This window comes from Ambystoma mexicanum, chromosome 11 (assembly GCF_040938575.1).
Source record: "Ambystoma mexicanum isolate Mex_15411 chromosome 11, UKY_AmexF1_1, whole genome shotgun sequence".
In the NCBI taxonomy this organism is placed as follows: Eukaryota; Metazoa; Chordata; class Amphibia; order Caudata; family Ambystomatidae; genus Ambystoma; species Ambystoma mexicanum.
The window spans coordinates 1297965289-1297990224 of record NC_090934.1 but is presented as its reverse complement, the minus strand read 5'-3'; positions in this window follow the sequence as shown (position 1 = coordinate 1297990224).

The following is a 24936-nucleotide window of genomic DNA, read 5'->3' as shown; positions in this document are numbered from 1 at the left end:
AGGAGTCCATGTCTGGATTACAATAGTAACGTAGGGTGAGACCCAAAGTTACTTTAATTATGCAAAAACAAGGGGCGGTCCTGGGAGTACCTCTGCCGGTCAATAAGTCCCGGTTTCGAGAGCCCTACCCAGATTCTTTAGCTCACTATCTCTTTCACAGAGGAGAAATATCCATAACATATCAGACTTGGTCCTGGCCTGGGGCAGTCCAGCACCGAAATATCAGGCAATTCTTCTCTGAACAAGTGTACCGACTACAACCCCAGACACGTGTTTCAGCCTCGTTGGGCCTCATCTGTAGGGTGGAGTTGTGCCTCTCTAAGAGCTGTGAGCAAGGGGTCCACGTCTGGATTACCCTAATAACCTAGTGTGAGACCCAAAGTTAATTTAATTATGCAAAAACAAGGGGGGTCCGGGGAGTCCCTCAGCTGGCCAATAAATCCTGGTTTCGAGAGTCTAACCCAGATTCTTTAGCTCAGCATCTCTTTCAAAGAGGAGAAATATCCATCACATATCAGTCTTTGTCCTGCCCTGCAGCAGTCCAGCACTGTAATGCCAAGCAATTCTCCTCTGAACAAGAGTTCCGACAGCAACCCCAGACACACGTTTCAGCCATGTTGGGCCTCATGAGTAGGGTGGAGCTGTGCCTCTATAAGAGCAGTGGTGAGCAAGGGGTCCATGTCTGGATTATCCTAGTAACTCAGGGTGAGACCCAAAATGATCTTAATTATGTAACAGCAAAGTGGGTCCTGGGAGTCCCTCTGCCGGCCAATAAGTCCCGCTTTGAAGAGTCTTACCTAGATTTTTTAGCTCACTATCTCTTTCACAGAGGAGAAATATCCGTAACCTATCAGTCTTTGTCCTGGCCTGGGGAAGTCCAGCACCGAAATACAAGGCAATTCTCCTCTGAATAAGAGTACCAACAGCAACCCCAGACACGTGTTTCAGCCTCGTTGGACCTCATCAGTAGGGTGGAGCAGTGCCTCTCTAAGAGCAGTGAGCAAGGGGTCCATTTCTGTATTACCCTAGTAATTTAGGGTGAGACCCAAAGTTACTTTAATTATGCAAAAACAAGGGGGGTCCTGGGAGTCTCTCTGTCGGCCAATAAGTCCCGGTTTTGATAGTCTAACCCAGATTCTTTAGCTCACTATCTCTTTCACAGAGGAGAAATATCCATAACATATCAGACTTTGTCCTGTCCTGGGGCAGTCCAGCTTCGAAATACCAGGCAATTCTCCTCTGAACAAGAGTACCGACTTCAACCCCAGACACGTGTTTCAGCCTGGTTGGGCCTCATCTGTAGGGTGGAGCTGTGCCTCTCTAAGAGCAGTGAGCAAGGGGTCCACGTCTGGATTACCCTAATAACCTAGTGTGAGGCGCAAAGTTAATTTAATTATGCAAAAACAAGGAGGGTCCTGGGAGTCCCTCTACGGGCCAATAAGTCCTGGTTTCGAGAGTCTAACCCAGATTCTTTAGCTCAGTATCTCTTTCAAAGAGGAGAAATATCCATCATATATCAGTCTTTGTCCTGCCCTGGAGCAGTCCAGCACTGAAATGCCAAGCAATTCTCCTCTGAACAAGAGTTCCGACAGCAAACCCAGACACGTGTTTCAGCCATGTTGGGCCTCATGAGTAGGGTGGTGCTGTGCCTCTATAAGAGCAGTGAGCAAGGGGTCCATGTCTGGATTACCCTAGTAACTCAGGGTGAGACCCAAAATGATCTTAATTATGTAACAGCAAAGGGGGCCCTGGGAGTCCCTCTGCCGGCCAATAAGTCCCGGTTTGAAGAGTCTTACCCAGATTCTTTAGCTCACTATCTCTTTCACAGAGGAGAAATATCCGTAACCTATCAGTCTTTGTCCTGCCCTGGAGCAGTCCATCACTGAAATGCCAAGCAATTCTCCTCTGAACAAGAATACCGACAGCAACCCCATTCACGTGTTTTGGCCTCATTGGGCCTCATCAGTAGGTGGAGCTGTGCCTCTCTAAGAGCAGTGAGCAAGAGGTCCACGTCTGGGTTACCCTAGTGACTTAGGGTGAGACCCAAAGTTACTTTAATTATTTAAAAACAAGGGGGGTCCTGGAAGTCCCTCTGCCGGCCAATAAGTCCCAGTTTCGAGAGTCTTATCCAGATTCTTTAGCTCTCTGTTTCACAGAGGAGAAATATCCATAACATATCAGTCTTTGCCCTGCCCTGGGGCAGGCCTGCACTGAAATGCCAGGGAAGAAATCAACTGGGAGGCCATGCAGATTTATTCAGGCTCTCTGCTCCCTAAACAATATACAACATCCCATCTAAGGCCAAATATTTGACAGTTATAGTTTTAAAAAATGTGTTCATCTCAATTCCCCCTTCATGAGGACTCAAGATTTGACTTCATTTTCATATAGAAATACGTGCCTGAAACATTTTTGCTTGCCTCAGGGGTACTGTGAGTCCACCTCAATCTTTAACAGGGCCCTCCAGATGGACCTAGGTAATTTACAGCTTGAGAGTGCATTCATTCAGTAAGTAGATGACATGTTAGTCTGCAGTGAGACAGAAGAAAGATGCAGAGAAGACCCAGTTCAACTCATGACCATACTAGCAGACAAAGGATACAAAGTAAAATTACAATAATGTCAAGAAGAGGTCCTGCATATAGGACAGTTAATCTCTTAAGAAGGGAGAAAAGTTACGCCTGAAACAGCAGAAGCAATTATGAAGACTTCCAAAACTAACAAAGTGAGGGAAATGCCACCATTTTTAGGCCTATGTAACCAATGCAGAGCCTGGTTTTTCAATTACAGCGCATATATTCAACCACCTTTAAAAGGACTTAAAGAAGCACCGGTAGACAAAAGTAAGATAACATTGACAGATGAAATGATTGAAGGATTTGAAGAATTAAAAAAAGGCAATTAGTACATCCCTATTTGCTAGGAATTCCAGACTATCATGAAGAATTTGATCTATTTTGCCATTTAAATGGAGAAGTTATGACAACAGTCCTCACACAGAAAATGACATTAGGACATGGACACAAACCATTGGCTTAGTAGAGTGGGATTTTAGATCCAGGAATGAAAGGGCATTAACCTTATAAACAAGCGTTAGCTGCTGCTGCACTGCTGTATTTGCTATAGAAAAAGCTTCAAGTATTACAATGGGGTGTTTAGTGACATTATTTGTTGAGCATGCATTATTTGCTTTTTGTCACACATCCTACTCCTGCTCCTGCACACGCCACTAACACCCTTTGGGTTCCCACAGCTCAACCATGTCCTACATCTTCTCTGCACATTACTCACATGGGTCGGGGCTCACGGGTGCAGCTGGGTGTCCCTCAGGGACATGCGCGGCATGCCAGGTGCACTGCCCAGTCCCGACTGCGCCCGTTTCTCCACTGGCAATTTGCCTGGCGCTTTGGTGCCTGGAAACACAGATGGGCGCTTCCGCGTCACGTGACCGCCTGCTCCCGCTCACGTGACCCGAATCTTCGTTCACGTGATGCTATTGCCCGTCACGTGACAAGGAAGCAAGAGGTACTAAAGCAGTGATTCGCTTTACGTTCATCGCTTCACAGCTGTTGTTTTGGAAACTCTGTTTGGCGCCACGTACCTGCTTCTGCTTTATGGAACCTTCGCCCTCGGAATTGTTACACAGACTTCTTTGGATTGCCCCTTTTTGCTTCTGGCACCCTGTTTTTGGACTGCTCCTTGCCGATAACGGATCTCAGGATTGTTTCACGGACTCCATCGGATCTCCCTCCTGTTCTCGCATTTTGTTATCTGAACTTTCGCTTCCTGTTGGCTAAAACAACTGGACTGCTTTACGCATTTCTGGTACTGGTCTTCAGCTCAAGTCACAGGTGGGCCATTTAGTGTTACTCAACACTCCAGTAGGGCATTCCCATCACCCTCACCATCATCTGAGGCTGCTGCTCACGTGCCCCCCACGGACCCATTGTCCCAACCTTGCATGGTTAGCAGTGACCCTACTGCCATTACTTGGTAAGCCTCTTTCCTTCTCCTTCCATACCGTGTTGGTTACTGTTATTGCCTGGTGCTGATTGCTATTTTCTTTGCAGCGGCTTTGGGGTTTCCAGTGTTCCGTGGTTCTGGTCTTTCAACATCTCCCACCTGTGGCCTCAAGGACTGTACAGAGAATGGCGTTGTTTTCTCTCTGTGCGGTACTTGGGGACGGTGGTCTCTTTTATCTTCATGACAATCAAGTCTCTACACTTTTCTAGAGAAACCCAAAAGTACATTTACTACACAAAGGGCATCAGGATATTAGGTAATAATTTCAAACCCTGTGATTAAAATTGTTAGATGTAGAACAGGGAACCCAGCAACATTTATAGCAGAACCAGTAGGGAAGGATGACTATGTACATGATCGCACAACGTATACTGAGTTTTATGATGACATTCCCTGTGTTAGAGAAAATGCTCTTGGAGGGGGGAAATTCTCTTTATTGATGGTTCTTCATAAATTTGACCAAACACCTGGTGAAAGATATACTTTATCAGCAGTAGTGAAGCTAAAACCGTGAGGGTGAATTTGAAGTAGTAACAAGTGCGAGATTGCCTTCAAATTGCTCAGCACAGGATGCAGAATTAGTGGTGCTTATCGCTGCACTTCAAAGATATGAGAATGAGGAAGTGACAGTGTACTCTGATTCCACCTATGTGACATCAACTGTACACGCAGGCTTGTCACACTAGAAAAGGAGGGGCTTCCTTTGCATGGACGGCACACCAGTGCAACATGCATCTCTACTGGATAAGATTGTTGAGGCGTTAAGACTCCCATTGGCTATCGCTGTTGTGAAATGCGCAGCCCACACTAAAAGAACAGACATGATTTCTTGCGGTAAAGAAGCTGCAAATTTAGAAGCCAAAAAGGTGGCATATTTCCAAAACATTTCTGATCTTTAAGTAAAAAGTGTTAAACTGATGTCAGGACGGTGTATGAAGGTAAACAAGGGTTTTAATATATTGTCTATTGTTCTGTTAATTGAGTTATAAGGCTGAGTCCCACAAGAAGAGCAAAACCAATTGAGGAAGTGGGGGTTTTCTTTATCCCCCACTGAGACAATATGGAAATAATAAGAAGAATCAGTATATAGGTGCACTCCGGGAATTTGGTAGAAATGGAGTGAATGTGGTCTTTAGGATGTAAGAGGGTGTAGGGGAGAGGTAAACAACCCTGTCACTGGGCTGTACATTCACAAGGAGAAAGAAACTGGTGTCCACAGACTGTCAAACACTTGTGTCGCCTGCACACCTGGTGTGTTTGCCAAAACAAACAATAGTTATGCTGTATCTGTATTGTAGAGTTTAGGAAATAAATTCAATCATAGTGTTTTCATACCCAAAGGAGTGTATATAGTAACGGTTATAGTAACATGCTGGTAGTGGTATGATCCTTTTCCAGATGGATTGAGGCAGGTCCATGTACACACCCTGATGCCACATGCCCTGCCAAGTTCCTTGTGCGTGAGGTGTTTCCAAGATGGGGTGTGTGAGAAATCCTGCAGTCTGACAATGGACCGCATTTTGTAAATGAACTATTTGAGCAGGTTACTTTTTTATTAGGTGTAAAGCACAAGTACTCTTATGCCTATCACCCTCAGGCAAATTGGATTTTTGAACGTTTAAATGGACTCCTTAAGGAGAGAATAGCTAAAATCAAGATTACTTTAAAGAAGGGGTGGTTACATTGCCTACCCCTTGCATTATATGCCCTGCGAAATCAGCCTGGCTGAGATCACCAGCTAACTCCTCATGATTTGGTGACTGGACGCTGCATGAGAATACCTCTTGCTCCTTCTACTAGGTTAGAAACACAGTGTAGCAAAGAGGATAGGTGATGTGATGCATGATTATTTGGCAACTATGACCGCTAGTCCCTCTTTTATTTCTCAATAGATCAAGAACCAGAGGGAGGGGTGTTACATTGCGGCGGATGCCTCACCTACAGAAGCTCCCAGGGGGTGTTCGGATGTCTACAGTACTCCCTATCTGACGAGGACCCATGGATCGTGTGGCCGAGAACCGAACTGGCAAACCAAACAACAGCCGGCCCGGAATGCCGTTCATAGACGGCAGGAAGCTGTTAAACAATGGAACTGATGTTTGTGTGTATTTCTGACCTTATTTTCCAAGAACTGTGACGAAGCTGAGAGGGAAGGCGAAAGCTACCACTGGGCCTACTAGCTGCCTCTTACACAAAGTAGAAAGAGGTCATCACTACCTAAGAGCAGGGAGCTTGATGGTCAAGTAAACAACCAGGACTGCTCGGTTTTAAATCTTGTTTTCGCTTGACCTGGATAAGCCTGAGTCTGGCTCGACTTCTTCACAAGGGGTCAAAGAGGATTGAAGAAGACAGCCAACCAATGATCCCGAAAATCTATTGAAGCAATCTAGTTTATATACAGGGGACCAGGTGCTGGTATGAAAGTTTGTTCGCAATTGGAATAAACCCTGTTTTGAGGGACCATACAAAGTGGAAAAAGTTACTCCCACATCTGTCAAGCTAAAAAGAAGACAAGCCTGGCTGCACCTGCACGGCATCAAACTGTACAAAGGAGAGACCTTAACCCCTCCTGCATCTGCTGACAGAGAAGCAAGAGAAGAGGTTCTGCGCCTTTAGACCAGATCGGCCACCAAGAATAAGGATAAGGAATTAATGGACTAGCAGCTGTTGTGGAACTATTTTTGATAGGAACAAGAGACAATGTATTGCGTATCACACCCAAAGAAGAAAAGCAGACTGTGCTGCCAATAAAAATAACATTGCACAATTTCTTGTATGCGGTTTTACCTGTATATTGCAGTCTTATCCAGCTCTGATAAGACGACACATGGCCATTGTGACATTTCTTGGCAATCCTAAAAACAGTCATATTATTATCAGAATCACTATTGCAAATATTTTGCAGGTTTTTATATAAAAGTGTGATTTACAAAAAATAACAAAATTAGCCATTGAATTAAAACAAGATGGGATGGTTCTAAAATATAAAAGACTCACTACCATCAGGATAATCGCGGAGTTTTTCTGGAATAGTAATTGTGATTTAATTCTGCATTACGATTTGTATTTTCTTCCTTATTATTATGGCCTTTAGACACATAAAGTTAAAAATGCAGATTCAGTGGTTGAGAATGAAACATTTCTTATGATCCCTAACAAAAGCACAAGTAGCATCTTCCCTGATTTTATATAACACTTTGTTTGACTTTAAAGGGATGCTGGTGAAAATAATGAAAATATAAATACATAGCTTGATAATGCGACCCATTTAAATAATAACATGCAGGGTCAGCACATGAAGGAAGTGGGACAGAAAATGTCAGATGAAAGCTGCTACATATGTTATCTTACCCCCTAAGCCATGAACGCAGCCAGAACATTAAGTGCAAGAGAAATACCTGCACATGATGCGAAGCACCTCAGCCATCCAGCAGCATGCACAACCAGAAGACAATTTGAAGGAAGATGGGCAACCCTACGATGGCGATCAAGAAGATAATTTCCATATGAAGATACATATGTGAAAACCCAAAAAATGGAAAAACAGATAGGCTGGATGAGCAAGATGCTTATATATCCATCCCTGACTGGAGAACAAATAAAGGTTGTTGAAATGAAGAGGCTGGGATGTTCAGACATACTGGAAAAATCAGGAGTACCAGGATGCTGGAAGACAACTCAGCTATTGGTATATGGACGAGTTGCCACCAGTACAGGATGGGAGAAGGAATGTTATCTTGCACCGTACACTTATTGAAGAAGGAGTCAATAAGCATAGAGCAAATAGTAAATGATATATGCCTAAAGTCATGGGCCAAGTATTCTAAGCTACTAACATGGGTTGACAATGAAGCAGGACCGGTGTCCATAAGCCCAATAAATAATGTGATAACATGCTTCAGGAACAAAGGTCTGGTTCTAGTTGGAGAAAAAAAAGGATGCAAGCAGATACTCGAAATACCAGGAATTAGTGGAGGAACTGCTGTGCTAATTCATCACTATTGAGCCTGTGGATCCAGAGCTTATATGCAGTTGCCCAAGAATTGGGGAGGAATATGTTCTATCGTGGTCATACATGTTCCTGCATTAGTGATCCCCCAAAGTGACCGTCATATTGAAGAGTTCCCAAAAATGGATGAATACCAGAGAAAGAAGAGGTCGCTCAACCTCCATCGGCTGAAGAGGGAGAACTATTTCTCAGCAAAATGAATAGCAGCCTATGACGATATTCCAGTGGAGCATAGATTATTCAGCAAGGCATCAATGATATTTACATCTATATTTATGCCAGGACTCCAGACTGTAGTGAATGCCAAGTGGTTACAAATCACCAGATGGGAGCTGTTACAAACGATCAACACGAGTATAAAAGGATTTAATGCGATCAAGGAAGAACTGAGGGCCATCAGGCTTATGACCCTCCAGAACAGGTATATCCTGGACTTAATTAATCACAAGGGCCTGTACCTGAACCTAATTAGCCCGCATGAGGGGCATAAAAGGCTTCAGCACCGAGGAGTAATAGAAAGAAGCTAGGGCTGGAGCTGGAAGATCAGCACTAGCAGAAGCAGAAGAAGCAGAGTACGTAGCCAGCAGTTCACAAGGAAGTGTGACCACAACAGAGACATCAGAATAGAAAAGAGGCAGATTTCATTTGCAGACTCTGAGTTAGTCCTGTGCTCACACACCCTGTATAGCTGTGGCAGCACTGGAAGGGACTGGAAGCAACAGGCAGTCTTTCCAGGTGCGTCTCATTGCTGTGAACGCAGAACTAAAGTTGCAGTTGTTACCAAGGCCAATGAGCAGAAGCAAGCCGAGGGAAACTGCAGGGTAGGAGACGCTTCCGTGATGAGGCCAGATTGGAGACAGCCATGCAACCATGTGGTGTGGATCCGTAGAGTGCCCGCAGTAGTAGCAGAAGAAAAAAAGTTGAGAAGCAGCAGCAGCAGCCTGCAGTCGTAATTAGGAGTTGGAAAAGGAAGCTCTGTACTCCTGAACAGCAGAAGTACCTTGCTGGTAACTGTAGCCAGCTTTTATTTGCACTCACGCTTACATCTAAGCAGGTGGAAGTTAACCGCTGAAGTGGGAAGTCTTTTTTATTAATGGGAAAGCAACATGTGCTTATGTGAAACACTTTTTGTGCGAAGGTGATGTATTCCAAAAGTGTGTACATACAAAAGTGTGATGCATGTGAATATTTAAGTTACTAGAAATAATGTTCTATGAGTTCTTGATGCATCAGGCATCCATCACGGGCTTTCTCACACTCATTGTGAGGCGGAACAGCATCAGCAGACAGTGCATCGTTGTCTGCTGGTGGAGGCATATCCAAATCAGGGGCTGGTGGACATTACGCCTGAGGCAGATGTTGTGCAGCATGGCATAGGCCACACATAGATGCCCAACCATCTCAGGCCTGTACATGAGGCCCATCCAGTACGGTCCAGGCACCTGAATCATGCCTTCAGCAGGCGAAAGGTCAGCTCGGTGCTGAGTCTGCCTCACGTGTGCCTCATTGTAGCTGTGACGAATCAACTTCCGGGCTACCAGTGGTCCAGGGGTGAATAGCGGTTTCTAAACCATCAATCAGCCCCACACATCTAATGCACCTTAAGAGATCCGAACAGATTGGAATAACAAGCCAATTATAAACCTTCTTGTCCAACTCTGGTAACATGGGCGGAACGTCAAGCTTATCTCAGAAAGGTCATGGATCGTTGGTTAGTTGCAACACAGCAAAAATACAATCATTACCCAACGATAAAAGGACTGTCCAGTCAAGGTTGTATTACAAAAAATCTACTTTATTAATCACAACAGTCTAACAGCACTACGAAATACAACCCACTCTGGAAAGGAATGCAGAGGACAGACAGTTTCAAAGAAGGAACAGGGATGCACTCTGGATACTGACAAGAGGGGAGTCGGTATGGTTAGTAACCACAACAGTTTGCTAAGGTTTCTTGGCTTTAGTACAAAGGGAGCAATGGGTCTTAAACTGTCTCTAGGGGCTTTTATGGGAAGGTCCACAGGTACAGAACCAAAATGTGCCTTGTGCTGTAGATGTTCTTGGTGCTTGACAGGGTCAAGTCGGCTTCAGGGTGCTTTGCAGGCTTTGAGATGGGAGTCAGCTGCAGGTATCAGGTTGCAAGACGGTTCAGCGAGCTAATATGGACGAACGGCTGCAGGCTGGCCTACATGGTGGCTCTGGGTCAGGAATCATCTCAATGCTGATTGGCAGTTCTGAATCATTGATCGAGACGTCTCAGGTGGCTTTAAGCAATGGCGGATTGAGAACGGTCAGTGTTGCCCCTGGTTTCACATCGAGGAACGCGACTGGCTCAAAAATGTCTTTTAAGGCGGACGACAGTAGATGCTCGTCGAGGAACTTCTCCCAGCTTCTTTAATGGGCTTGTGTTGTCCTGTAAGGAGGACAGCCTACAGTTGTGAAGTGTGTTGCAGGCAGCTGGCTTGTCCTGGGTTCGAGGTTCAGAGACCTTCTGTTACTTCCTATCCAGGAAGCTTGCTGCAGAGCCTAGCAGGGCATGCTGCGTGCTGGCTGGGTACCGGTTCAGGAGAGGTTGGAGGGTCCTCTGAGTTCTGTATCTCCCTCTGTTCCCTGGAGATGTTTAGGGGAGAGATCTTGCTTCCCTCTTTGGATATCCTGGTCTCCTTCACTGGCGGAAGATGTAAGGCAGACTGTACCTTCAGACAAGGTCCAAGGTTGCGTTCTTCTTTGTTACTTCAAGTGAAGTCTTCAGAAGATCTGCTTAAAGAGGGGCTCCATCCCTCTTTTGAAGCCATGTGAGCCACAGTGATTGGTGTAGGCTAAGCCTACCTTAATGAACCAATCCTGGGGTCCCTACCAACAATCTCCATTATGTGTGAGGTCATAACCAGAGTGATTTGCAACAGGAAAGGTAAAGGGGTCAAAACAGGAACAAGGTTTGCCCCAGAATTAAAATGGCGGAAACCTTCTCTCAACAGAAAGCTCTGGCCACACTGCCTTGTGACACTAAGTTCCACTGATCTTCCTGTCTGTTTTGTTCAACGAGTATCTCTGGTTAATGGTCCTCTCTATCTGGTCCCTGTTAAAGCGGTATGTCTCCCTTGAAGCTGTGGCGCGACCAGACACTCTGGCACCTGCAAACCACATTCTCATACCTAATGAATGAGGTCCCCCTAGCTGGGTGGCCTACTGTACATTGCAGTCCCAGATATGACAGCTCACTGTCATTGATACTCAGGGTGAGAACTGGCCTCAAGTTGACACATATGAAAGGTTTTTGGGTTTCCTGTCTCCTTTGTTAACCTCTGCAGCCAGGCTCCATGTGGGCCTGTTTGAAGTACCCTTCATTGGTATGTTAATCACTGACACCAGCTGCAGCACTTTACAAAAGAGCAGAGCGGATCCATGGAGCCTTCGTTAGTTAATCAGGCTGTCTATGAAAGGGGGAATCTGGTCCTCCCCCTTCCTGGAGATGACATAGTATACTCGTGGCTGTCACATTGCAACTAAATATGACAGGGCGGACTGTGCCTGTAGGCTGTGTCCAACCAGAGTACACAGGTATAAGCGTTTGTCACGGTGTCGCATTGGAAAATGTGTGCGGATTAGCCCCACACATTTTTCTGAGGTTGGTCTACCATCATTCAGTTTAATAAACTTTTCAAAATGCCGAGGTGAGCACACGCCCATCATGCAGACGGTCACATTCCTCACAGTAGCCCACCTCCTGTGGTGTATGTGGATGTCTCACAGGTGTGATCTGATGGTAGCTGTGGGTAACCAGAGTGACCTGCAAGAGCACAGAAGACAGGTATGAGTCACAGTGGATTGAGTGTGCATGGCATGCTACACCGCTTTTTGATGGGCACTCTCTTACTGCAGTTAGGGTTAATTTGTACATCATTATTTTCATTTCCAGTTATTGCATAAAGTGTGATGTACTATGGGTGCGATGAATCCAAAGGTATCATCACTTCTTTCCCAGCAACAACCTCCTTCCATGTGGCCAGGGGATGCTAGCTGCTACCTGATCCTGACCCTGGGGTTGTTATATGAGGGAGGATCACATGGGGGGAGGTGGCCTCCGGGAAAGGGTTGTGGTATCATCGGGTGAGAGTATCCCCCTTTCCTTTCTGAGGATAAATCTCCAATTCCCCATGCCCTAATAGCCTATTGTATCACCTTTCCTCTTCCGCCCATGAAGAGTAGTAACAATCTTTTGTTACACCCCAAACGCCAACTCTCAAAATCTAACTTGTCTTTTAAAATTACGAAAGACACTTTTTCCAATTCCACCTACTCTTCTTCCAAACCCAGTTTGCCTTTAAAACCCATTGCACACAGTGTTTTCAGGAAGGGACTACTATCCCCACAACACTGAGACAAGGAAGAGGAGCAGAGTAATGCAGAGCTCAGGAATCTACGACCACAGGCATCGCTCTAGTGGGAGCGAGCGTACACCTGTGCCAGGACATTTAAATCAGCAAAGCAAGAAATGCAAGGAGGCTGCTGGCAGGAGCGGATTGCTCCTCTCCATGCAAAGGGACGTCTGGATGGAAGTCAGTGGAGCTAACTTACTTGGGAACCTTAATGGAAAAGGCTGCTCGAAGCGGATGACACGTGGTGAGATGGCCAGAAGACAGTGGAGGGCTTCTGGGCATTCGCCGGCATTGGAGAACAGCACTTTGCTCACCAGAATCCCATGCGAAGCAGAGGAGTGCAGCAGAAGCCTCGGGAAGCAGGAAAACAGTGAAGAAACGGTTGCAAAGCAGAAAGCGGCAGGAGACTGTCTTCGGCAGACCGCAGAAGAAACAAGAGATGACATCAAGAACCACAAAGGGACAGAGGCAATACCGGGGTGTATTGGTGACGTGCCAAAATGAAATAATTACTAATAGTGAAACCAAGAGAGAGAGAGAAAAGAAACGGTATCTAGAACTGGAGAAAGACTAAAAGAGCAATTATCTAAGACAGTGGTCTTCAAACTTTTTTGGCCAGGGCCCCCCTGAGCAAAATTTGGGCAGGTCGGGACCCCCCAGAAATGCCAAATGGACAGTATATATTGCGCGCCGTCAACTGCTCCCATCAAAGTCGCTGGGCTCCCTCATCCCACTCCTACCAGTCGCTGGTCTCTCCCCACCCCATCACACACCCAGGGCTCTCCCCACTCTGCTCCCATCACTATCCCATGGTTCCCGCCCATTGTGCTCATACCATAGTCCCTCGGTTCCCCCATCCCGTTCCCAACACAGTCTGAGGGCCAGTGGCGGCTGGTGAATCTTTTTTAAGTGGAGGGGCATTAAGGGGAGGTCCGGGGGGGTTTCCCCCTGTGAATTTTTTTTTAAATAATAGGTTAAAATGTTGCATTGTAGAGCATACTTTTAACAAAAAATGGGTAAATAGCCAAACAGTTTGCAATTGTTGCTGGGAGTCCAGGGGGCAGGCATTGATATTTTATTTCTATCGCGCTCGTACACAAGTGTTTCAGAGCGTGACAAGGCAAGGGAGGGGAACAGAGGAGAATAAAACAGCGATCTTACTAGGCCCAGTGACATTGAGAACGCGCAAGTGTGAGGGGAAAAGTGCATGGAAGGGGGGAGAAGTGGAAAGTGCGAAGCAGAGGAGAAACAGATAAATAACAATAAATAAATAATAAAGGCAACAAACAGTGGTAGTGCAGCCAGCAATTTGCAAGTGCTACGTTTAAGGCAGCAGACAGGGTAGGTCTGATAAGTGCAGGAAGAAAGATGGTTCTCCTCAAGTTTTAGAGTGGCAGGGCGCTGTTCCAGAGGGAGGCCCCAGCCGAAGACGGAGATCTACCCCCAGCTCGTTTCTTTGATAAACGACTGACCCTGAGGGAGTTGGAGGTAGAGGAGTGAAGAGCACGAGAGGGGAGGTATTTGCGGAGGAATAGCTGAAGGTATTTTGGACCCAGGCCCCAGAAAGCCTTGTGGACAAGGCAGAGGGTTTTGAATGATAGATGTCCGGTAAAAAGATACCATCCCTGTCCCCTGGGCCCCACTGGTCCTAACACAATGAACATGATTATGTGTATATGCAAGGCGCTGCACATTCATACAGCAATCACTCTATCATTCACATGAGCATCCATCACCATACACTCACTCATAACGCATCCATACACATGTTTAAATAAAAACAATGAACATAAACGTACCTTCTGCATTGGCCTGTGTGTGGGTGCTGAAACGGCCTGCTCCAGCTGCTCTGTCCGTATGTGCGAGGAGGCGCAGGAGCTCCCCCTCGGATATACAGACATGCAGTGCCCCAGCCAGCATTTCCAATGAGCTATGCAATGCTGGCGAAGCAAAACGCCCCAGCACTTGCATGGCTCAGTGAGCATGTGCGGCTGGGGAACTAAACTGAACTGTCAAAGGGAAACAGTGTTTCCCTTTGACAGTTCAGCCAGCCCAGGAGCACTCCATTAGCTGGATAAAGCAGCTGAGGGAGTGCTCACTGTTTCACTGGGCTGGCTCCTTAGCTCCTCCATAATGGGTGAGGGGCCACTGGGTGGGCGCCTCTTGCCATTATGGATGAGCCGCCAGGCTCGGACAGGCCTATAGGGCAATGCCTGTACCAAAAATGTAAAATGCTAGTTTGGGCCAATCAAAATGGGCCACCATTTTGGCCAATGTGGACCATTTTGATGAGTTACTTAACTATGCAGTTAGTAATGTTGACCATTGTTGCTGAATATATCACAATTTACTTACATTTTAACACAAAGCACCCCTTTGGGTACTATTGAAACAGTGGGCTTCATAACTACTCTGGCGGTAGCTGTGCCGGTAAAACCGGCACGGCTGCCACTGGAGTTGCATCCGGGTCTGGCCCCCGCGAATGGGCAATTACTAGGTCATGCCGAGTTAGGCGGACATGCTAATTGCCCTTTCGAAGGTGCCGGTAGATTCCCCATTCCCATTTGAGCCCCATATGGCTCAAATGGGAATGGGGAGCTCGGATGCACCGGCACCGTTAATAACGGTGCTGGTGCATCCGACGAGCTGAGGTCAGACCTGGCGGGGGCTGTCAAGCACCCACGAGCACAACTCTTACTATGGCGGAACGGTAGCAACGGTGCCGGTAGCTTACCAGCACCGTTGTTACTGGTCCGCCATAGTAGTAATGAGGCCCAGTCTGTGACTAAAGGAATGAATATCCATTTACAACTGTGGGCCACTTTTTCATTGTTGCCTGAGACAGTTTCATGCTTCAGCCCGCCCATGTGGGCCACCCCTGCCCATTTCTTCCAATCTAAAAAAAAAAAAAAAAAAAAAATCTTTTTTCATGCTGAGCTCTCAGGGCCCCCCTGGGATGCACCCGCGGACCCCTAGGGGGTCGCGACCCACAGTTTGAATACCACTGATCTAAGAGGAGAGACTTTCAAGTGTGCCAATGCATGTCGCAAGCATTAAGAGATACATTAAAGAGACCATAAATAAGAAACCCATTATATTAGTCAAGAAAGCAAAAAAGTGGAACCATCAAAGGTGCGAGATTGAGCAGGAGCTCACATATGTCAGAAGAGTGCACCAAGCAGGTATAAGGTTGTGCATTTGAAAGAATCCCTGGTAGAAGAGTACTCCAGGCAGCTATAGGTTTGTGCATTTGAAAGAAGCCCTGGAAGGAGAATACACCAGGCAGCTATAAGTTTGTGCATTTAAAAGAAGCCCTGGCAGGGGAGTATACCAGGCAATTACAAGTGTGTGTTTTCAAGAAGCCCTGGCAGAAGAGTATACCAGGCAATTGTAAAGGTGTGAATCCAGAAAGCCTGGTAGGAGAGTTTACCAGGTAGTTGCAAGTGTGTAAAAGAAATCCTGGTATGGAAATACACGAGGCAAGGTGGAAGTGAATAAGATACGAGAATAGCCAGCTGGCTGAGTTTGTTTAAGAGACACGGGACCCAAAAACCCTGGCATGGGAGTACACCAGGTATACCAACCACACATAAAAAGGAAGACAACCAGTTTGAAGATCATTTTTGTTGTTGACCCAAGGGAACGTCAAGAACTGTTAATTGTAAACCAAGAAAGTGACAAAGAATCCAGGGAAAGGGAAGAACCCTCTGGAGCAAGGATAACCATCCTTGATAGACTTAATTTTGGAGGAGTTGTATATTTTTCCTTTCTTTTGAACATTTACAAAAACACTCAAGGCCAAAGACATTATCCTTTTCACTTTAGAATTAATGTGTTTTGAGTGAGAGGGTCAGAATTGTACTTTGGACATGGACGGTTTTGTTTTGGACATTTTCACACCAACAGATCCTTCATTTTGAGTTTAGGTAGGGAATCCCTGCTAGTGCAGGGACAGAGAGACCTTTTTCCAACTCCTTTTATGTTACAATAAATGTCTTTAGCCAAAATCATGTGTCACTTGTGTCCGAGTATCATTCCATACTCTTCACAGGGGGTATATATGCATTGTCACTTCGAGATACACTGTGCACACAGCTCACACACCAGTTATGCCAGACATGGCCTGTGATGGGATTTCCAATGTGCATGTTGTCTGTGTTGAGGCAGTTCTGTGCTACTAAGCATATATCCCGCTGGGTGAATTGTTGCTGTTGTGCTTGTTTGTGGTGTCAGCATCCTGTCGCAATGGATTCACATAATTGATTTGCAGTATAGATGCCATCACTGTCTGGCAGTGTTGTACTGTCGTTGTGCAGTGTTGAACTGTTGTTTTGGCTGTGTAGGTATGTGTGCCTTATTCATTGTGGTTCCTGTAGTTACCTGTTTGTGTATGAGTTAGTTGCTGGGGCAATAAACATTGCTGGCATTCTACTGAATAGTCCTGCTGGGCTTAGTCCTGTGGGTTGGTGGATGCAATAAGCAGGGTGAGAGGGTAGAGCCTGCATGCACTGGGCCTTGACAGGGCATGCATTGGTCTGTGGTAGTGATGCCCCCTTCACATAGCATTCAACTTGTGCTGCGAGATTGCATTGTGTGACGTCTCTTGCAATTACCCAGAAACCATGTGTGTTGGCCTCTGTGCTGCTCCGTGTGCGCTGGCAGGGTGCTACTGCGCAGGATCATGGCATCATGGGTGGATCCAGGAAAGCATGTGCAGCAGTGTGTAATCGTCAGGTCTGCATCGCACGTAATCTGCACATTCATGCAGTGGAAGTGCTTCCTGTTGCACAATGCCTCTCGTGGTTCTTGAGGGGCAACCAACATCACATGGGTGCAGTCGAGTACCGCAATCACATTGGACATGTGACTGCTTCTTGCCTTTGTGGCATTTATCTGTGTGGTGGGCCTGGAGATGTGCTGGGATGCATGTCACAGGATTGCCTCTAGCACCTGCCCAAGCACAAGGGAAAAGTTGGGCTGGGACTTGCCATGCAGCATGCCCACAGTGTGCTGGAAGGTCCATCTGGCCAGAAAATGTAGCACCAACACTAGCTTCAGCAGAGGAGTCAGGGCAGTCCTGATATTGATCCTGCTCTGGATGTTGTCATGGATCTTGGCCAGTACCTCTGCTATTGTCTCCCTGTTCAGCCGGTACAGGGTAATTAGCTGGATATCAGTTAATGCCCAGGGTGAGGGCTTGGCACTGGGAATGGGCACTCACCTTGCATAGCATCTCATCCTCCTCTCTAGGCCATGTGCCATGTGCTGCTGTTGCAGCCTCTGCAGCATGAGCAGGAGGTGCTGCATCTCCCCGTTCCTGACTGCTAGTGGCAGCATGGGGTTGGAAATTGTGTTTGGGTCAGGTGTGGGCCTTATGTTCTCCTGAGTGGATTTGGTGCACGTGTGACTTGATTTCCATCACCTGTATTCATTTAACTCCACCTTTTAGGTGGAGGTAAATGCACTGGGTTTTTGGCAGAATTATTGCCCATTTACAGTGGTATTTCAACTTGTAATACGACGTAAATACTGTTTTTTGCATCTTGGCAGTAATTATTACTGCTGAGGCTAATTCCACCGAACGTTAGTGGTAATTCTGTCGCCGCTAATTATGCTGGCGGAATTAGCGCCAACCCCTGATTTGGCTGTGTGGTAAAAGTGGCAGTAATTCCAACGCGTAATGAGATTTCATTTCAGGGACGTTCCAATTGGTCATTTTAAGGACCTGGCATCTCACCAGCCAGGTTCTGTTATGTTACTGTGACAGGGCTATTGATCCACCCCTTTCAGGGGTGGGGGGAGACAACCCCAACAACCCTGGGTGCCAGAGAATGTGTAGACAGGCCTCCTCCAATTATCTCCTTACTTGCCAGGACGGTATCAAGGCAGAACCTGGCGTTGCGCTGCACAACATCCTTGCAAAGGAAAACGACAGACCAGAAAAGGAGAAGAGCCAGCTTACCAAGAGAAACCCCCTAATACAGCAAAGCCGCATAGAAAATGGAGTCGGGCTTAAATCCCTTATGTAACCTCCCAAGCCTTCCCCTGTCATACCCCTTGAAAACAAGGTAAGCCATGTAGGGTAAGCCATTGGTAGGGTAAGGGGCCAATCCAGAGAGAGAGGGGGAGGGATATATAAGAGGGAGCTTGGGAGTTGTTTGGTGTGGGCTGCAGTTGGGTGAGGACTGGTGGTGGAGGAGGATGCCCAAGAGACCAGAGGAGGTGAGAGCGACTGGAGTGCAGAGACTATTGGTAAGGAGGAAGTCTGTGGAGTGTTTGTGAGAGAGAGGGTAGAGGGTGAGTAGTAGAGGTAGAGTAGGAGTAGTGGTGGAGTGGAGTAGTGGTAGTTGAGTGTAGCAAGTGAAGGAGATAGGTGGCAGGGGGTGGTAGACTGGTGTGCAGAGCACCATATCCCTAGGTTTCCCTGGGGGTCTGACCAGGGACTAGCGACAGAGGTGCGCAGGGCACTATATCCCTGAAGGTCCAGTGAGAGGAAGACAGTAGCAGTAGAGAGGTAGTGGTAGTAGAATAATAAGAACAGTAGTAGAGGTAGAGCAGAAAGAGTGACAGGGAGTGGGAGAGTAGCAGTAGATATTGGTGTAGACTAAAATAGAAGTTATAACTAGAGAATCAGTAAGAGGCGGGGAAAGTAGAGTGAGAGTGTACAGAGGAGCGGGGTTTCACTGACGGGCCCATAGATCAGTGCGCACCCTCTAGTACCTGTAAGCCAAGATAGCTGCACCATGGGAGGACTGAGGGTGCAGGATTCACTTACTCCAACACAACTCAATAATGAGGACTCAGTAATTTGGCAAAGGGAAGTCAGTTTAATGACAAGTACATCAAACAGAGAAACAAATGGAAATCAGCAGCATTGCGATCACCTGTCTCGCTCCAACTTCCCCGAACTTCAGTCGAACAGCAATAGTTATAGGCTAAACTCGTCATCACTGACGTCTAATTCTACAAAAACTCGACATGCAATACAATTGGTTAGGAAAGGTAACTTAAGTATAGGTGCTATATCTGTGTATGATAATAGGGCATGCGGATTGGATAACTCTTATCGGGTGGGCGTCTACGCCCATCCCACTATATCACACGTGATTGACGTCACTACAAGTACAACGTCTTATTGGTTCTACTATCTATAGGACTCCACATAACTTGGTCCATTGTGATTGGGCAGGTTCCACCCCTAGACATAAATCCCCATTTTAATTAGCAGCATGCAGAATGGACACCCATGTGCCTGGAGTCCCAAGTTTCACCCTGCCTCCCTTCCATCAATCAGTATCTTAGGGCTATGTGTCAATTAGTTGGCTGGGCATGGCCTCGAAACTGTAGCCTCTTATCGGGAAAAGTCATGGCATCCTCGGGTCCTGGATGACATCAGGCGGTGGTACCTCTTTGTGCCTGGCTGGTCACGTGTTAGTTCACCATGAATCTGCTTCAGCTTCCAGCTTTTAGCATATTTAATTCTGTTTCAGCCTCGCCACCTGCATGGGCCCCCCTTATCTTGACCTTCATGGGGCAGGCTGGTATGCTCTGAAGTTTGCGTCTTGTTAGCTGACGCTCTACTCCCTTCCTCTGGATGACCTCGATTTCCTAGGCATGAGCCGCTCTTTGTTGAGTTTCGATTCCGCTCCTTCTCCTGCCTCTGGCTGGGTTACGAAACTTGGCCTGTCAGGCCTCTGGCAGCCTGGGTAAATTTCTGCTTTTACGAAATGGAGTCGCACTTGCATAATGTGTCTTATTGAGGTAGATATATAGTTGGCGCTTGCCGCTCTAATCTTCTACTAAGCATTGCAAGCAGTATCGTTTCTTTAGCCTCTTTCGTTCCAAGCCTATTTACACACGTTAAACTGGTTGGTTGCTTCCATCTTGTCTCGTAGCAACGTTTCCTTATGTTTTAACATTGTCTCTTCTCTGTGTCCATTACATTTATTTTCGTAGTTACTGGCGTGCTTGTCTTCGATAGCCGCTTTTGTTCATTCACGAGTCTGTTCAGGCCCTTGTGTCATTTCCACTGGCCTTCCATTAGGGCTCTTTGGGTCTCTTCATGGACCGTCTGTAGGTACTCTTCATTTCGTATCAGCTGGTACGGCTGTCTGATAGGGTACCGTGCTGCCCACGGTTGTCTGGTTATGGGCGCTTCAACAGGTATGGATCTTCTGATGTATACTGGGCAGAGTCCCAGTGCAGCTCTTTGTTGATTCATTTGCTCCTCATACGTCACATACCTTGGCGAGTATGCGCCTGGTACCTCGAAATGAGGGGATAGGGTGCAGGCCATGTCTGGGACCTCCTCTACACACCCCCCTCTGGTCAGTTCATCGACCACTTCTGCAACCTCTTTTGTATTTATTTCTTTTGATTCTTCGGTGTCATGTTCATCGTCTTCAGGGTTTGTATATGATGGTGTGAATGTGTGAGTCTTTGGAGTCCATATTTTTATCACCCCTTTCAAACTCCCTGCTGTTTTCACATGTTCGTCTTTGTTCCATGTCATTAGCTGACATTGTCCATTTGGACTGCAGTAAATCCATTTTCCTTCATATCTTCTTCGTTTCTTAGGATATGTGAACTTTGTTCCTTCTGGTGCAAATTTGCTGGCCTTCACAAAGTTTCTTATTTCTTCATCAGTCAGGTCTCTGTGCTTCCACCCTGGCTCGACATCAACCATTATTTTCATCCCTATGGCTTTCTTTGCAGTTTTCTGGCACTGTGTAATGATTATCTTGATAACACAGAATCCTAGCAGTAGCATTGCTAGTAAAGCTCCCAGAAACTTGAATATATCTGCCATCCATTGTGGGACCCATGAGAACAGGGCTCCAAAACAGCTGTCATCGTCCACTTCATCACTTTCATCGATCATCTGGTTTTTCAAGTTTGTCAACATATTTATGGCCTCTGTTAAGGTTCCGTTTTCTTCATCGTGTGATGGTTAAATGTGCAACATGATTCTCCGATTTTTGCACAAACACCTCCATCCATTGCTGTGATCATGTCAAGCACATATCTGTTTTGGAGGGTTATCAGTCTGATTGCTCTCAGCTCTTCTTTGATCGTGTTAAATCATTTTATAGTGGTATTGATGGTCTGCAATAACTCCCATCTGGTTATCTGCAACCATTTAGCATTCACTCCAATTTGGATGTGTGGCAAGAGTATCGTGGTGAACACTGTTGAGGTGAGGCTGAACAGCCTGTGTTCGTATGGGATTGCATGGAATGCCTCTTCGGATTTGGTAGAAAAGTAATTTTCTCTCTTCATCCTGGATACCAGTTCCACAGATCTCCTTCTTCTTAGATGAGCAACTGCTTTTGGGAAACTGTCCAACTTCAGGTCATTCTTAGGGATCACTAGCGCGGGAACGTGGACGTTCACTAGTGTGCATATGCATCCCCAGTTTTTCGGCAGCCTTATGTATGCCTTGGATCCACACGCCCAGTAATGGTCCATAATAACGGCGGTTCCTTGTGTCATTCCTGGGGCTTCAAAGATTTGTCTGCAGTTTACATTCTTTCCCATCTTCCTCGTGCCATTATTTCGGAAGCATAGTTTTGGGCTTTCCAGTGGTACTATCTGCAGGGGTCCTCCTCTGTCTTCGACCCATGCTAGCAGCTTTACCAGTTTTGGCCATAGAGGTTTGCATAACCTCTGCGAATTCTCTATTGCTTCTCGGCATGCTCCAAGGACCATCCAAGCTCGGCAGATTACTACTCCTTCTTCCCATCCATCTGGGGAGACCACTGTTCCCCAAATCTGCATTTGGCCTCTGTTCTTCCAGCTTTGAGCCTCTTCTGCAGTTTTTCCTTGAACGTTCAATCTTGGGTTTACTACCCATCGTATTCCTGATCCTTTGACGTCAGGATTCTCGTATCTGATCACATGATTACTTGTGTGTGCCCTGTTTCTTGTCTTAATGTCCTGGACTTAGCCATCTTCGTCCAGGTAGTCCTTTTCTTTGGCCCATATCAACAAGGCTTCTCTTCCCATAAATTGCCCTCTGGTGTTGCACATTGCTACATGTGATATACAGTGGGCTGTGGGTACATCAATTTCTACAGCCACGAAGATCTTGGATTTTCCCATACTATATGGTAGGAGTGCACAGACGAAGCATTCTCCTTCTGACTGCCTTCGTCCTACTTCCTTCATGTGCTGGTACCATATGTTGTTTCTGAGATGGGCTGTGCTGTCCAGGTAATTGTTAAGTTCATTGTTATCTTCGAGGGCTTCTCTTGATTCTCAGCGTTTTTCTATAGTTTTCTATGACTATGTCTCTGAATGCGTCAGTGCTGCTTTTCCACTCTGGGTGTCTCGGTGGGGCAGGGTCCTTTGGCTGCATCGCTGTGGCAGGAAAAGGTTTTTCATTTCTCTTCCTTTCCTTTTGTAAATCTTCATCGAGGTTCTCTGGCCGCCATTGGCTCACCAACTCCCCAACGTGTGGCTGTGTCGTAGATCTGGTGCTTGTTAGCAGTGTTCGAGCTGGTGTGCTCATTATTACAGTATCTGTAGTTCTATTTTTCAGCTCCTCGTGCAGTTTCTTTGCTCTGACTATGAATGGGAACAAATAATCTATCAGTGCTTGTGTTTTCTCTGTGAGTTCCTTTGTGGCTATTTCTGTTCTTTTGAGGAATTTTGCTATGCCCTCTCTCTTGGGTTTCTCACTTGACTTCTCTTGGTTACTTCCACTATTTTCTGGAACTGATTGTTCGGCAGGCTGTCTCCCCTTCTCTGCTGCCTTCGTTGGAGGCTCTGTAGCCATTGATACTTGCCCTTGTCTGTGTGCATCCTGTGTGTGGGTGCGTGCAGTGGTCAGTGCCGCATTTTCATTCATTCCGTGCTGACCCTGTCTCCAGCTTTTCTCTTCATTTGTTACCTCAAATGTGTCTAAATCACTGCTAATTACATTTAATTTTAGTTTGTTAATTTTACCATCAGGTTTTCTTGGGACTGGAATGACTATATAGGGTCTGGGTGCTTTCGTAGGCCCCAGACGTTCAGTATCTGGTGGGTGTACTGAGATTGGGACACTTCGTGCCCCAATAAAGAAAGCAGTTCTGATTGTTAATGACAGAAAAACAATAATAATTACTATACATATGCACATTATCGTTCGGAAAGATAATTTGCAACATTTTCTTCCAGGGAAGTGGGGGCGCCCTTCTGCTGGGGGTAAAACCAAGTTACTTCTCTGGGCCCCCATTTCGAACGAGTTCATAGTCAGTTATTTATTCCTTCTCTTGCTCTGATCTTGTAGTTCAAAAGTTAATTACTATTAAAGTGACAAGTGCTTTTTCATGTTTCCCCCCTCTTGCGGGTGCTTTCGGTAACCTCTGGGTATGCAGTACAGTTCCTGTGCCAAACTATGGAAAAAAGGTTAGGCTAGCAACTTCATAATACATATTTACTGTAGGTAAAAACCCAGTGCATTCCTCGACTTTGCCTTGGTGCTGTGGACATGCTGGAACCTGCTCAATGCGAAGGAATGAAAAGATGGAACTGCTAAAAATCACACAAAAATAAAATGTTGTAAAAATAAAAATAAAAGTGAACATAAAAAATAAAATAAAAATGAAAAATAAAAATAAAAATAAAAATAAAGAAAACTAGAGGGAAAGTACAAAGAAAAAATAGGATGGTGTAGTTCTTGTCTTTGCTCTCCTCGATCTGTCCTGCGGCTGAGTGGTTGAAGAACTGTGTCTCTATCCTCGATCTGTCCCACAGCGAAAGTCTTACTGGAATCTCCTAAGGTACTCTCGCTGGAAGTTGGATAGCTCCACCTGGAGCATTATGCCGTGGAGGAGTGTGCCCATGTGTGGGGCGTTGGCCGGATCTCTAAGGAAGGTGATGACATCAACATCTGCAGGCCTCCCCACCATTTCTGGATAGTCTGTGACTAGTCTAAGCAGGACATTGTGCGCCAGCCGGGTGTCTTCGGTGATAGGGACATTTGTCCTGTGTTGGCTGGGTCCTGGTCATTCGTTTTTCTTTTGATTTGCACAGTCTCTGCACCTTCCTGTTGCATGGACTACCATGAGGTGATTTAGTTTAGTCCACAGCTGGTTCAACTTAGCTAGGTTTCTTGGGTCTCTGATGAAAGTGCGTGTGTCAGTTGTTCTCCCGACAAGTCCTGGGCATTTCTCGATTATTTGAAAGAACAAATTAAATGTGAGTTCATCAATGTCTACTGGCAGTGGTGCATTTGTGTCCTCTTTGCTGTGCTCGGGTAGCTCGGCGAAGGCTTCCATGATGACAGTCAGCAGTTGCCAAGTTACCTTCTTGTTTGCAGGATCTTGAATAAAGTCTGTGACACTGGTCTCTCTCCCTATGAGTGACAGGTATGACTGCACCACCAATTGAAAATACGTAAGCACATCCCACTTGAGGCTTCTGCTAGGAGATACCATGAGTTCTGTGAACAAAGTCTTGATAGTGGTTACTTCAGGATACTGTGTTACACTCTCTACAGTCTATCAAAGTCTTGATTCTTTGTACTACTTGGGCATGACG